Source organism: Ceratotherium simum, chromosome 28 (assembly GCF_057802395.1).
Source record: "Ceratotherium simum simum isolate JZ-2026a chromosome 28, ASM5780239v1, whole genome shotgun sequence".
NCBI classification, from domain to species: Eukaryota; Metazoa; Chordata; class Mammalia; order Perissodactyla; family Rhinocerotidae; genus Ceratotherium; species Ceratotherium simum.
This window is the reverse complement of record NC_141927.1, coordinates 14,062,803-14,078,637: the sequence shown is the minus strand read 5'-3', so window position 1 is coordinate 14,078,637 and position 15,835 is coordinate 14,062,803. Positions and strand designations below refer to the sequence as shown.

Genomic DNA, 15,835 nt, shown 5'->3' with positions numbered 1-15,835 from the left:
AAAATTATAAGTTGTTGTTCAGTCCCATATACAAAGAAAGTATACCTATAAAATAGAGCTGTTAATACATTTTCTTTTCTCCATCAATATGAAGAACAGTATACAATATTTGGAATTTCTTGGATTAATTTTAAAAAACAATAATGTTCATATTCTCATGCAGGGATCTAAAATGCACATTCTTAGAAGTGAAAAAATTCAGAAGTTAATTTTCTTCCGCACTTACTCAATTAACTTAAGTGACCAAATTTGCCCTTTTAGACTGCTTTTCCTACCAAACACACTACTACCCACAGAAAATGCTCAAAGGAGCATCACTCTTTATAAAAGATATTCATATTCATATTCTCTCCTCTTCCTCTCCCCCACTTCTCTCTCTCTCTCTCTCTATCGCCTTTTGGTTTTGAGTCGGAGACCCAGTAGACCCAGTTATAATATAGCTGATTATTATTAAATAATATGATCCTCCCCCCTACCAGGGCAAACCAAATCACATCCTCCCCCCTCCTCCCCAACTTGTCTAATAGAAGTAAAAAGTATTCCACAATACTTAGAAACACTTTACCAACACACAGCATGACACAATAACTTTCATGTAACTGAACATGAAAACACAAGTGTGAATATATGCACTTGTTTTTCTCAAAACTCTTCATTTTCAAAAGGGATAATCTCTTTTTTGCATGCTCCAGAGTAAGCCGGAGAACTTTAATGTGGGGAAAATGATTTTTAAACTGTCATATCTCCACAAGTGATTATCAACTCCTTAACACAAAAAAAAGAATGTAACCATAGTTTGGTAACACGATACATTGCATTCTACATATACTCCTTAACACATCAGAGCCATCTACTAGCTCATCGAAGTCATGGAACCCAGTTAAGACTGCCACCTATCACAAACTTGTTTGAAATGTGCCATTCCAGGGCTACTCTTCTAAGACTGCAAGGGTATCAACAGGGCAGTAAAGTCTCATTATTATTATTATTATACGATCTATGATATGGTTTCAATCATTTACTTGTACGACTTATGAGTACATTCTATGATACTGACATTAATTTGCACTGTGACTTATTTAAGGAGAAAGGAGCAGGTTTGAGTGGATTACCATTTTTTACGAGAATTCTATGTAGCTGTTCTAACTACCCAGTCACCTGAGTTATTTGATCAAAGCCATAAAAAAAATTCTTTCAGATGAATGAATCTTATCGTCATTTTGGTGTAGGAATCATCTAGACGCCTTAGAGCATGTTTCTGCATTTTGATAGTCTGTATTCTAATGGTTGGCTAAAATAACACTTTAAAATGGCATTTTAAGTGCATTATTTTAGCATTTAAAACTGTTTAAAATGAATGTTTTTACCGGAAAAACACTAATTCAATGTAAATAATCTATCATTACAGAGAAGAAAATTAAAATACAATAAACATATTTCCTACCAAGTCTTTTTTTCCTGAAAACAAAAACAATGTCACTGTGGGAACTTTACATGCACTATAAAGCAGTCACATCTTTATTTAAAAATCCTATACACTAAGGCTGTACTAGAATTCTTATCTATATTAATCTTATATTCTATGCTTTTAGTATTTTATTTTATTGAGACTATAAGCATGGATCATAGTAAGCCATGCAACATGCACCAAAACCCAGGAAAATCTTCACAGGGTCTTTCAGAATAGAATAAAAAACTGATAAAGCTGAGGCCGACTAGACACAATTAAGAAACAAATGCAAACATCACAGCAAGGACGATAACGTTAATTCACCATCTTTCCAGGTTTCCGAAGAGGATAAAGAATTACCTCCACGTGCTTTGTCTTTCTTTGTCAGGATTATCCCTACCACCTTGTGAAATAAAGTTATAACACACACATAACATGTAGATCTATAATTCTAAGAAATCCTTGAAAAACTCAACTGGACTGTTGATATAAACAAAAAAGGAAATAACCTAGATGTCTAATGTTCACCATTTATGACTCAAAAGACCAGAAAACCCTTTGATGCACAAGAAAATACACCTTGAGGCATACTGTATTTGGGGGGAAAAGGCTACTTTAGTCGAAAATGTATTAATGAATTGCTTCCTCATGCTTTATATTATTCTTAGAGAAAGTTCAAATGAAGTCCCCAAAAGGATGTTTTAATTATGAGGAGCAATATTGTGAAACTCATACAAGCCATCACACTTGTTTGGAAACAAATGACTTCTCAAGATGTGGAAGTATTACTATCAATCACCAACAAGTTAATTCTACATAATAAGGCAGGTTTGGATACAAACTGATCCATTGTGGAATGCTGTATCTAAAATTGATTACAACAGCACTCAAAATGAATGCAGCCCTCCAAACCACTTCTTTGCTCAGAAACATTAATCTCAATTAGAAGGAGAGCTTCATAATGGTAATGCTTGGTATAAAAAAGTATGAAATAAATCAGTTTTTATAAGACACAACAATTAATCAGTTTTGAAACTAAGTTTTTTATTTCTTTTAAGCACAAAATTTCCATCAGGACTCTTAAAACAGCTGATATCTCCAAAATTAGATTTTAAATGTGTTCTAAAAGAAGCTTATATGACATAATTTTTAAGACTTAGTTGTTGAAACTTTTAAGTAGCATTGCATTATTATACTAGCTTCTCAGTACACTTCCTTATCCTGAATGCCTGTTAAATTCTTCTCTGGACTATCACTCTACTTCATAAAACAAATATGAACATTGACTCTAACTGAAAATTCAATTCTTCTCCGGACCATCATTCCACTTTATAAAACAAATATGAACACCAACTTTAACTGAAAATTCAAAGGGATGTACAATTGGTTGTGGATCAGAGTAAAAGTTTGCTAGCAAATTACTGTATTCTTTGCTAATATTCTCAATCTAAGTAAAGAAAGTATGTCCTGAAAGTTGAAACGGACATCCGACTACGAAATAAAACATTGGGTAGATAAGCAACGTGTAATTGAACATGCTTAACAGGTTTCTACAGCACATCTTCAAGAAAAGGCAGACAATTCATTAACGCTGCTGAATACGCTGATTCACGAGAGTATACCTTGATGACATTCCTCAGCCACCCAGAAATCAAATTTTTAAAGGGTGAAATAAAGTTTAATAGAAAGGAGGTAACGTATTTATTAAAATAATCAATATTAATAAACTAATAAAGTCTTTATGGCACTTTTATATCAGACTGTGACCATCATCCGGACTTATTTCCTACTACCACTGCAGGATAAACTTCAGCATTTCCAAACATACTTTTACAGCTATTGCAAAAACATCACTTTCGGTACATCAAGCTCAGAGTTGACCAAGTATTTTTGATAGGTCATTCTACCCACAATGACAGCCATACAGTTTTATCTGGTTTCTTATTTGCTTGACTCTTTACAAAGAGAATAATTACTCTTGGCTCTCAGAAGCAGAGCTAAGAAAGACTAGCTTGAACTTGCTAACTGGATTATTACTGTTGAGCTAGGTTTTCTTTCCGAATAAATTTAAAACTTTTCACCTACTGAGGTGCGTTCTTCTATTCAAAGATAAGCATCCTTATCTTTCTTTGTCTTCACCCTAATAAAGCAGGCTCCCTTTTCTAACCAAAAGACTCATGACACGCCTACAAAATCAGAGTAAGAAAAGCCTCTATAATTTCCCTAAAACATTTCCTTCTAGAAAATAAACACAGCCATGCAAAATGATTCAATTCGGAAAAATAACTAGTCACAATTCTACTATAAATATATCTGCTTTATTTTAAATAAGCAATCCTCATTAGGGTGGATAGTCTCTTGTCTAGGAGTTGCTAACATTAATGCTATTGGCACAGGATACTAATACATTTTTCAAATATATAAGCACTGGCATAGTTATTAGGTATAAATACATCTTCCATAAAAATTGTATAGTATATGTAAAAATATATTTGTCTAACTCAAAGGAACTACTTTTTTCATAATATATATTCTTTTTAAAATTATCTAAAATAAAATGTATTTTCTACTAGAAAAAAATAGTACCTTTGAGTAAGAGGAATATGAAAATTCATGTAAGAAAAAAGGCAAAATTGCTAAGGAAAATGCAACAGGAAGAGACATACAATCCTGAAATACACAATAGAATAACTAAACTCATTATAAACCCCTATCTTTGAAGAATTTAGGAATAATTTGTGAATGCCATGACATTTTAAAGTAGGATTAGCAAGTCTTATTACTGAACTAACCTCTCACTCTTAGAGCAAGAATTAAATATTTGCTCTGCATTTAGAATCACAAATCGAAAGTTGCAAGGCTTACACAAATTTCATATATTAGGAAATACAAGCTAGAAGTTTTAGACAATTAAGAACGTATTCAGGAAGGCACAAAGCAAGACCGCTGGTGTATTTGTAAAATCTTTTGTTTCGAATGAAATATTAAAATCTAGAATGAATTTTAATTATACGATTACTCTTAATTCTAAACTCTGCTCCTAATATACTAGAAAGACTACAAATAGTTCTCTAGGTAGGCAATTGGGAGGGAGCACGTGCATCACATTTTAAAGAAATTCACCAAAGGAATCAAATCACCAAGTTCTGTAAGTTGCAATACCACCTTTTGGGGTACTCTTCCAAGCTTTGCAAAGATGCCAGTCCTGTCTTTTTTTTTTTTTTTTCCTTTTGACAACAGAAGGGAAAGGTAATGCCAGAACACATTTCTATTTCCAGTGAAAAGACCACCCAGTGGATTCTGCCAGAGCCTACAAATGTTTGACAAATACATTGTCAGAAGATAAGAAATAGCGTATTATGAAGAGATAGTCCTGTTCTCGGGGATCCCAGCTGTCTAGGGCCTTGTAAAAAGTGCTGGTACAGCTCTCAGTTTTTCAATTCCATCGCCCTTACCCACAAGTACCTGGAAACTTTTCTCTAGCTTTAAATTATAATGACTTCAGAAAACAAACGTGTCTGCTGTATTACACGGTAGAATTACTTGTTACCCTTTCTCCGTAATAAGAATTAGTAGCAGGTTACCATTACAACTACCTTAAAGGTGAGGCAGCAAGAATGGAATTCAAACCGCATAATAAAGTGTTCAGCAGAGATCAGACATAACCCACCTCCATCTAAAACATTTGAAGCTCTTTCTAATCGGTTGTTAAACACGAGACAGACTTAGAGTGAGTTGCAGACTCATAAATCTGTAATTTTTTAAACGCCCAGTTCCGGATATTTGTTTGTTTCCAGCCCCATCCAGAGGTCCCAGATCAAGTTTCAGTCGAGATCCACCACTCCCCACACCACCCCAGCCCCTCGTCTCCTTCCTACACTCCCTCTCAACTTGGCTGCCTGGGAGTTGGAGAAGCCTCGTTTCCACTTCCCCGGAAAGTGGTGACATCTTAGGGCTTCCCGCTCGCTGGAAGCCCCCAGGATCTTGTCAGACACCTTCTCAGAAGACGCGGCGCCCCCCCCACAAAACTGGGGATCACCCCGATCACAGCAAGACGGGCTGGACTCCCTGCCCCCACTGAGCGCCCAGCCTCTGGGCTGCCTTTCTCGGGGAGCCCGGGGCTCCTCGGAACGGGGGTGCGGTGCCCAGCTCCTCGGGCGAGAGGCACCGGCGAAGTTCCCACCTGAGCTGGCAGCCAGAGGTGTCAGAAGCGAGGGAGGGGCGGGGACGGGGAGGCCGGGAAGCGGGAGGCCAGACCCGGGGAGAGCCTGCCCGCCGAGGAGATGCTCCTGAGCCACCGGGGCTGGCCAACTTGCTGCCGCCTCCTAGAGCGGCTCGGAGAAACGCGGCACCGTCCGAGCCGGCTCCAGCCCGCCCGCTCCCGGCGCCGCGGCCCGGGCACTAGGACCCCAGAAAGGAAGCAGGGCGCGCCGGCGGCGGCGCCGCACTTACCGCGCTCGGCTCGCCCGCGCCGCCGGCTCGCTACCCGGCCGCAGCCGCCGCGTCCACCCGAGCAGCGCGCACACACAGCACTTGGCCAAATTCAAAGGAGCCGGGCGCGGGGGAGGGGGCCCCGCCGAGGCAGCGGAGTGGGGGAGATGGGGGGGTGCGGGGAGGGGGGGAGAACAGCAAGTGTTACAACTTCCTTCCCTGCCCACCGCCCGGCCGCGGCAGCCAGGGACGCGGCGAGGGGAGGGAAGCGCGCGCGGAGCGCCAATGAGTTCACTTTCTTTTTCTCCCCCGCGCTCTCCCCCTCTCCCTTCCCGCCGGCCCACTCCAGCCTCCTCCTCGGCTGCTGAGGCCGGGCCGGAGTTTTCGGTTCTCGGCCCGGGCGCGGGAGGATGGAGGCGGAGAGGGAGGAGGAAGAGGAAGCGGGGAAGGTGAGGAGGCGAGCAGGGCGCTGTGCCAGGGATCAGCATCCAGGACCTTAATTGTGAGACGGGGGACGCGCCGGGCCAAGTGTGCCCGAGACCGGGCGCGTACACGTGTCCGTGTGTGTGCGTGTGTGTGAGAGAGAGAGCTGAGGAGAGGAGCCTACCATGCGCTTCCCCCAGTGCAGATCGCGGGAAGGCCCAATCACAGGGCGCGCTGGACTCGGCTGTGAGCATTTATAATCCTTGACTCCTCCGCTCCGCCACTTGTCAAGATGACAGGTACTTTATTTCTTTTTCTTCTTTATTCAAAAAAAAAAAAAAGAGAGATTCCCCGTTTACTGCCTTTTTCTGTCAAATGGGATTTGCCGGACTGAACCACGTCCGCCGCCCCTCCTTCCCTCCCTCCTCCCGGCCGCGTCGGGGACGGGAAAGCACCGAGGCTCCCATGCTGTGACCAATCAGGGCATCTACTACTCTTGCAGTGATTTAGGGGTCATCCATGAATAACACTTCACGCTGATGAATGGCTCTTGCCGGCTTTCGGCTCTGATGAGGAGTCTGCGCGCCGCTGATTGCAAACACTAATGAACTTACAGCGCCAATTGAAATTCAAACGCACCAACAAAGTGCGGGGGGTACGTGCGTGGGGGTCTGTCCCTTTCTTCTCCTGGTGGCCGGGAGGAGGAGCAGGGGGAGGGGGCGGGTAATTGCTTTGGACCTAAGTGGAAACACTTCTCTGTGTAATCAAACCTCTAACCTTCTTAGAAAACTACTTTTCTTGATCTTCCGTAGGGTGGGCATTTCAGGTCAGCTGAGTCACCCGAGGAGGTAGGAGTGCAAGACACTGCCGGGAAGACGGATTCCGAGGCAGAAGGGTGTAATTAAGGATTTCCACCCCCGGTGGGAGGCTCGTCCTTTACAGAGCCTCTGAAAATGACCTGCGCCTTCCCCTCCAGAGTGTCCTCACGTCCGAGACTGAAAAGCGCAAATGACCTTCGGACAGGGGAGGGGGCTCTGAACACCCAGACTTCCTTACAAGCCCCACCTTGGCACTGTCCTAGAACAAGTGTCCGCCCTCGAGTTCAGGCACCAGGACCTCCAACAAGCGCACACCGGCCAGGGACGGACCCTGGAGGCCCCCAAGGGCTCCGCACCCCACAGTTACTCTCCTCTGTCTCCATTCTCCCCTCAGATTAGCAGCTGAACACTACCCTTGCCTTGACTTGGTTTGCTGTAGGAGGAAAATAAAAGTTTACTGCTTTCCACAAGGCGCTGTCACTTTCCACTTGAGTTCCCTCCGAAACTCGCGCTCCCGACTCCCCTGCCCCAGCCCCCCGGGCGTGCAGAAGGCCCGCCGGGGTAGCGTGAAGTTCCGGAGGCTGCGGCGGGCTGGAGCACCCAACCGGCGACCTTCGCGGAGCCGCGCTCTGGCTCTTCAGCCCCCTCGAACCTGCAGGCGCCTTTCGCTTCCAGGACCCTGTGGCGGCCGGGCTGGGGCGTGCGCGCTTGGGGCAGACAAACGCGCGTGGCTCCTCTTGGGGCGCCCGAGCGTACCCCCTCAGGGGGTAGCTGAGAATTAGTGTCCCGGGCCCCGCAGACCTGGCCTTGGAAGCGTGGCAGAGAGACTAGTGCGCTCTGAGCCTTCTCCTTCTCCCACTCTCAACTTCAGAGTAGAGGATTCCACCGACCTGCACCTAACCTGACCCGGGGCAGGAGGAAATACACTTGCATTTTGTAACTACGTGCAGATCAAGGAATAGACTAAGCACTGGAAACAGAGTAATGCCTTCCAGGAGAGCCTCAGCCTTTACAATTGAGTTTCTCCAAAGTTTGGGGTAAAACTGACAAGGAGAATCCCTGAACTTGAATTAGTGTGTCCACTCCCACAATGTGAGTTCCCAAAGTTGCTAAGTGACCAAGCGCGTTGCCACGCGTTAAGAAGTAACGGTAACACGAGAGCAACACGACCCGCTCCCGGGGCGCCTGTGACACAGAGCACCGCGCGCACGTCATTGCGGGAGGAATCTAGAGTCGCCCTGGGGTGAATCCGTCTTCTTCTTGCCACGTGTATTTCACACTTGAAAAAAAGAAGGTGGCAAGGGCAGATTAATTATCTCCCTCTCCTTCTAGCCACTCTCATTTTTTAAAGAAAACTTGTCAATCATGAAGGTATGCCCCAGATATTACATGACAACCACACAACCTACTTAAATTACTACTTACTTAAAATTTGCATCCCTGACATGATCATAAGGAAACGAGAAGGGTATTTCATTAATCACGTTTGTGGCCCAGTTCCCACAAAAACATTTTAAGTGTTTATACCTTTTCTAAGGGTGCAGGTAACACTCGCCCTTGCTCTTTTGTACTTTGCTGTCTAAGAATACACAAAAAAGAGAAAAGACACTCTGCTCCATCCTAAAAAGGCCAGAACAGAAGAGCTAAATAGCTGGAGAACAGGTGGGAGTTGGGGTGAGGGGCGGGGTGGCATATTTTTTCTTTTCAGCTCTTTTTTCTAGACCCCTCATTATAGCTAACGCTGGTAATAAGCGTAGGAAACAATGGAACTCATAAAATTTAGAAATGGTAATAAATCTTGGAGGCTGTCTCTAGCCCAGCTCTCTGTTACGTGACAGTCAAAGTTTTTCGGAATGTGATGCTGAACATTCATACTAATTGGATGCAGTATAGACAAAATACTCTAGAACTCATTAATATGGCCCTGTGCGCTTTGTGCCAGGCGTCGCTGGTGGACAAAGCGCGCAGGTGTCCGTCTCAACGACTGTGTGCATGTGTAAGGCGAAGCCCGCCAGCCAGGCAGTTTATGTGTGTTAAATTTGGGGCTTCGTGGCTTTTTTTCCCTCCCTAACAAAGAAGTTCCATCATTTGAGGCCGTTAGGCAGTTAGGAAAAGCTGATGTTTTGCAGTGCCAAACTATACCACACACTTTCTCCTCCAAGTGCATCCCTGGAAAGCAGAGAGGCGGCTTGCTACGTGACCATCAGGGTTTTTGCCTCGCTAAGCTGTTGTCGTGGGAGGGCGGGAATGGGGGGTAGCTCACGCCAAGCCCTGGGCTGCCATAAAAATTCTAGCGGGAGAAGAAATGCAAGACGTCGCTGTCTGTTTTGCAAACCTCTGGCCGCTCACTGCAAACTCTGCCGGGCGCCGCTGGTGACTTTGCCGTGTTAACGCAGCCGGTCGAGCACGGGATAATGGGACCGAGCTGGCGGCATCGCCCTCCCGTGGGGCCCCCTTGTCACAGATACGCAGCTCTCCGAAAAAAAATGCTGCCGAGCTCCCCTCGCAGCCCCCACCCCCACCCCTGGAGATGCATGCCTGCGGCCTTTGCAAGCCTCTAAAAAGTGCTTCGGAGGAAGATAAAGCTGGAACCTCCAGATTCACTTTGGGCTTAGGAAGGACCTGACGGCGCAGTCAGGACTGGGTGGGGTGGGAGATGGACAGGCCCTCGCCCTGCAGCTGAGGCAGGGCCACCAACACCTGCTCTGCTGCTCCATCAGCTCGCCACCTCAGCCCAGTGTCGCTCCCCGCTCCCCACCTGAAGGTGATGCTAGTCCATTTTGGTCAGCATCACGTGCTCCTTCCCTGGAGGCTGTTGTTTGGGGGCTGTCAGTTTTCTCCTCCCGTCCTAAAGATCCAGCCTGGAGCTGAAAGGGCTGGGTGGCAGCTGTTCCCGCCTCCCTCCCCTGGGGAGCAGCTGGTACCGAAGCCACTTCCTCCGTGGACGTGCGGGGCTTTCAGGCTTACGGAAGGGGAGCACCCGGTCTGGCAGCTATGGGGCTCTCCCAGGAGGCTCGTGGACGCCGCTCGACTTCCTCATAGGTATTCTCCGGACTTAATCTGTTCTAGCAAACTGAGGCGAGAGCGGTCAGACTGTGGGGCTCCAATCAAGGATCTGCAGGGGCTCCAAACCCTCCCACTGAAGAGGCTCTGGGCACTGATGAGGAAGGGGGAAAAGCTTAGACACCTAGACCTTCTGGTTCATCCTCTGAAAAGATCAGGAAAGCCCGTGATCCATATACATCCAAAAGGAGGTTATGTCTCAACTGAGAACAGTAAGTTAGTGATGGGCCGCTTAAAACAGAGGCTGAACCCTGTAGTTCAGTAGTCACTGCGGGAAAACCGAGTTCTAGGCTCCTGGAGTGTGATGGTTAAACAAATCACTTTGCATGACGCAAGCAATTAATCTGGAACACTTGACAGCGCTAGAACTTAACTTACACAGAAGTCTCTCTGCTAGCTCTGAAGTTCTTATCAGGTGTTTGGGTTTTTTTTCCCTAGAAAAAATAAGTAACTTATTTCCCTTCGCTGTTGGATTGAGGGGAACTCTAAAACAAATATTCTAATTTGATCACTGACAAAGTCATAAAATTAAATGACTTTTTGTAGTGGAAAATATGCTTTCATTACCCTAATTAAAGCAGGATAGGCCTCTTTCCATGCACAGGCATTTTGGAGGCACCAAGTGAGCTGGTGATCAGACACACTAACCTTTAAATGGGACCATGCTTTTCCAGGACGTTAGCTCGTGTTCCACTGCATAAACCGAGCCTACACCGGGCTCTGACCTTTCGAGAAAACGCGGTTGTGGAGCACAACCCAACTGCTGACTTGGTTTTGCTTGAGTTGCATAAAAGACCAAGTTCCGTGAAGGATTTTGAACACAGAGGCACCCTTTCACATGTGACACTTTTAATTTTGGTTTCACTCCATATATGTTTAAAACCTGCTACATTATTCCACACTAAAAGATGCAACTTTTATAATTAATAGTCATCATGGTGCACCTTTTAAAATCTGTCATATTTTCTAAGAACAACTTTTTGGTATGTAGTATATATACGATATTTAAGGTATACAGTACATAATGTATTTAAGGTATAATATATAGTGTATTTAAGGTAGGCACTAGCTGACAAGGTTTATCATAAATTAGTGACACGGGACACTTTTTCTTTCTTTCCTTCTTTTTTTTTTTTGAGGAAGATTGGCCCTGAGCTAACATCTGTTGCCAATCTTCCTCTTTTTCTTTTTTTCTACACAAAGCCCCAGTACACAGTTGTGTATCATAGTTGTAGAGTTGTAGCTCTTCTATATGGGACGCTGCCTCAGCACGGCTTGAGGAGCAGTGAGTAGGTCCTTGTCCAAGATCTGACCTGGAAACCCCCAGGGCCGCTGAAGCAGAATGCAGGAACTTAACTGCTATGCCACCCTGCCGGACCCAGGACACTTTTGTTAAAAAGACAATGTCCTTTAGATATTCAGGATCCAGTCTATAAACTAACTTATAAACATAGGTTAAAAAATAGTCATCAAGTGACTATAATTCAGTATCATACCCATGGAATTTTCCTCATTTCCCGGAAGTGCCGTACTCTCTCTTCCTTTTGCTGACTCCTTAGTCTAGAATGTTCTGTACTGTCAGCCTCTGGAACACCTGCTTATTAAAGCACCTATTCATGATACAGTGCTCCCACTGTATTTTCTGCTTGAAATAAACGATGGCACTGTTTCTTGTATGGGCTTTTCACAATAGCTAAGAGCATTAGAGCACCAGAGAATGGCCTTATTCCTCTTTAAAACCACAGAGTCTAGCACAAAAGGCTGTGTTGTAGAAGATGCTCAATAAATGGTTGTTGAATGAGTGAGTGAATACACAAATAAAATGTTTTCTTTGTATTCAGTCATTCTGACTTTATTTTTTTAAAAAAAGATGTGTCATAAAATTGACTTTGAAAATATATTTATTAAGTATGCTTTTCCACTTTTCTGCACATCAGTTTTTTAATGGCACATAGTTTAAGAATTCTAGTCATAAAAGTGAGCCACATCAATTCACCTCTGAACTTGGTTGACTTTTCTTAGAAACATTATTTGAAGTAAAGACAAAAATAATGGGAAAAGGCAAAGAGACCAAATTTTGTTTCTATCTTTTTTAATAAGATGTAGCATTTACTGAAATCTGGGAAAATTTGTAGTAAGCACCTATTAAATGCAACTACTCTAAGTATTTTCTGTTAGGTATGACATTATTTATGAAACCCTTAGTTTTCCAAATTTCCTTTGGATTTTTAATGGTAAGAAGTGGAAAGACTAAGATGACTGCTTTTCATTTCTTCAAGACAAGGGTTCAGCCGGTATTGGGGAAACAATCTCTGTTTGTTCCTGTCTGCTCAGGAGGACTGTTTCTAATTGATCTGGCATGGAATTTAGTTGGAGATGTGTATGTTGCAACCGAAGCGCAGAGCCTGTATGCTTTGTAAAGTGATAACCATATGGGCCTTATTTGAAACATTTGAGGATTTTTGACATTAACCTGGGTTAAATTGAGCTATAAATTCAAGGCAAACGTATACGTCCTGACAAATTCATCATCACTTTGGATGGATTCGATCCATGCTCTCCTCAGATTAATAAAGATGATGACCGCTTATCACAAATGCAAAGGTTCAGCTGTGATAAAGTACCACAATGTTGTACTTTGCACTGTTTAAATGCAAATTGCCCATATTAAGCAGACATTTTCTACTGTTATCACATTCAGTAGAATGGAAATGTTTAAAAATGATCTCTGGGTAAAGAAAAGGATATAGAGTCAATTTTCCTCTTTTTCTATTGCCTCTTACACTATTTTCGAGTGCACTTCGCCACCATCGTGAAGATTTAATTACGCAAGCTGAGCTAAGCTGAAAACCAAAGCGGCTGGAAGTTACTACTTACGGAAACGTATTCAGGACTTACACAAAATAATTTATTTACTATTCTTCATTTAGGGATCTGAGCAATCACTGAAGGTTAACACTACAACAGAATTCTCGAGCTCCCTTGCATATTTCTGAATATCAAATGTAGAGCTCACATTTTGTTACAGGTATGGTACTAAGTTACGCATGTTGATGGTCCTTCCCTTGCAGCTTTAAATTGCCTTGAAAAAGATACAGTTTCTTTAATTAAAAAAGCTACACAGAACTAATCCCTCTAGCTGAAAAAAGAAAAGTTTTAAGCAATCTCTTTCTGCTCTGAGAGAGAAAGGCAGACAATACCATAACAGATCAGAAACATAAGCTATAGTGTGCGGCCAGGAGCACAGCAGGGAACTGAATACTGCTCCGACTGTGTCATTTTTTAATCCCCCATCCCAGTTTTCCCCGTCTGACCTCATGCTGAGATGAAGTTATCACAGAAGACAGCTTTACTCTCACCAATGAATCCAACCCTGGATCTGTATTATCCTTAGCAGATCAAAACACCGCTTTCATCAAATAGCATTATCTGCATAAAAGGCATGCAATTGCCCGATAATTTCACCCAAACTATGCTATTCATTTAAAAGACAAGAAGAGAAATGTAATTCATTCCTTTTGAGGGGTGGTAGTGAAGAGGGAGACTTGGGGAGAGGCAGAGGCTGGAGAAGCCAACTTACCCCCTTCACTCATGGGAACGTTTCTGTTTTTAACACAAAATCCCAAGAAGGGGTCCATTTAAAATTCTCCCTACTCCTGTGTTTTAAGATTAATTGTTGGAGCAATTTGGTTCAGTTTGAGTGACAAAAGTGTAAGTTGTGTAGAAAACTGGCAGTGAGAAATTACAAAGCTTGCTGATGTCATTAGCCATGGTTCCCTGAACCCCAATAAAAACATCATATCCAGGAAAATTGGAGAAGCATAAGAATTAGCTGAACAATTGGGTGAAATTTAACATAACGTGGTATTGGAGGGGTGTTCTTACTGGAAGATCTTTCTATGTATTCTGAGAAGTTTGAATCTTTAGATTGGGAAGACAAAGAACTATTCCACAATTTTGAGTTGATACTTTGAAGAATATTTAGGAATTCTTAGGAGTAAAGACTAGCTTTTTTTTTGGTTTAGAAAAGACTTTAGCCTCCTTCAGATTTTCTTTTCCATTTTATGCTTAAACAGTGTTCTCATTTGCATTGTAGATTGTATAAAATGTTATAATGGGCTTCGCTTTAATGGATTCTAACTCCTTATGGAATGACTTCAGTTGTTTTGCTCAAGGTATGGCGATAGGTTAGAGCCATCAGACAAAACCATTTGTGTCAAGTAAATGGAATTACTAAGAAGTACTAAAACTCTGTGTGGGTATGGCTGACCTATTAGGTGTCTGTTAATATCCTTATAATACATATTACTCACCATCATTTTAATGATTTAGCTTGAAAATGTAAATCATCTGCTCAGTCCTTTCAGAATTTACTCTGTAAACTGACTCTGTAAGAAATCCAGGTTACTCCCTACCCCTCCCATCACCCAGACAACATCTACACCCAAAAATGTGTAGGACAAACAATCAGAACTGTTTAAAAAAAGAACAACATTAACATGATTCAAATCTGAGGCTAGGAGTACTCCTGGGAGTTCATGAGACAGGTGAAGGGGCAAGAATTATTCCCTTGAGGGAAAGACACTGGTTCTACAAGAAATTAAGCAAAGCACTATTATTAGTCACCATAGACATTTTAATTACATGTATGTATTCTCTAAAGCTTTTAAGTGTAATTAATAAATAGATATTTTTTCCATATCAACTTCCTGAAACTACAACTCACTGCTGAAGTGCTCTGAGGCTCAAAGTCTATGTAGAGCTATAGGCTGCTCAGTAGTAAAGTTCAAATTCCTGTTTCCAAAATATAGCTTCATGACATACAAATTACCTTAAATTTAATGTGATTAAGCATTAAACTATGGAATTTCCTTGAATTTAATGACAGTACTATTTTCATGTCAAACTTGATTACAAGAACCAGCTTTCAGAGGGAACTGTTTAAAATCCCAAATCCTTAACAGATCATTTAGGGTTCCGTCTCACAAAATCTCTTGTCTGCGAAATATCAATGAAAGACGCACAAGCAGAGAGGTGAGTTTCACATTTTCACATTCTACAAATGTGTGTGTGTGACTGATTGCAGAAGAAGTCACATTTCTGTCTGAAAGTGCTGGGAAAGAAAAGCTGTTTATGTCGTCAATCCTACTGCTCCTCTCAACACACACATGTACAATGTGATTCATGTTCAGACACTATTTTCTCAAAATAGCAAAGCATATCACAGACTATTGTACCCATTTTGCAATAGAGATAGTGAGGCAAATGAGTTCCTTAAGACTTTAGAAAATTTAAATACAGCACAGGATTTTCATATTTCCTTCTTTACTCTGACTCCAAGCCTGTGTTTAACTCAGAATTGCTTTCTCTAAGAGATTGAAACTGGATCATTCATAAATCCAGATTTCAGAAGTAAATTAGATCACAGTCACATCAGTTTGTGTCTGGAAGTCTAAGTAATCATCTTCACAGGAATTGTTTATAGATGACACCAGAAACACTGCTACTCTCAGAGTAAAAGCTTCCCAAATGGGGCAGGAAAAGATATTTCTAACAACGTTTTAGGTGTTCTCGTGACTGAAGCTTAGGTGCACTTTGCTTACATGACATTAAGACAACAAAGCCCAGGGGCCGGCCCTGTGGGTTAGTG

General features: G+C 42.7%; 1 protein-coding gene and 1 long non-coding RNA gene across 4 annotated transcripts in view; one reads left to right on the top strand and one right to left on the bottom strand.

The window, feature by feature from the left end:
* Positions 1 to 6,665, bottom strand: part of TENM3 (teneurin transmembrane protein 3) — a 597,691-nt gene extending 591,026 nt beyond the window's left edge. For all 3 annotated transcript variants that reach the window (XM_014786234.2, XM_004428722.3, XM_014786235.2), the window contains exon 1: positions 6,489 to 6,665. The gene's annotated coding sequence lies outside the window, so the exon portion shown is untranslated. The remainder of the gene's footprint in view (positions 1 to 6,488) is intronic.
* On the top strand, positions 6,148 to 7,584 carry LOC147913324 (uncharacterized). Its single transcript, XR_015548816.1, has 3 exons — positions 6,148 to 6,603; positions 6,807 to 6,959; positions 7,117 to 7,584. It is a non-coding gene; the product is annotated as an uncharacterized LOC147913324 (long non-coding RNA).
* The last annotated feature ends 8,251 nt before the right edge of the window (positions 7,585 to 15,835 follow it).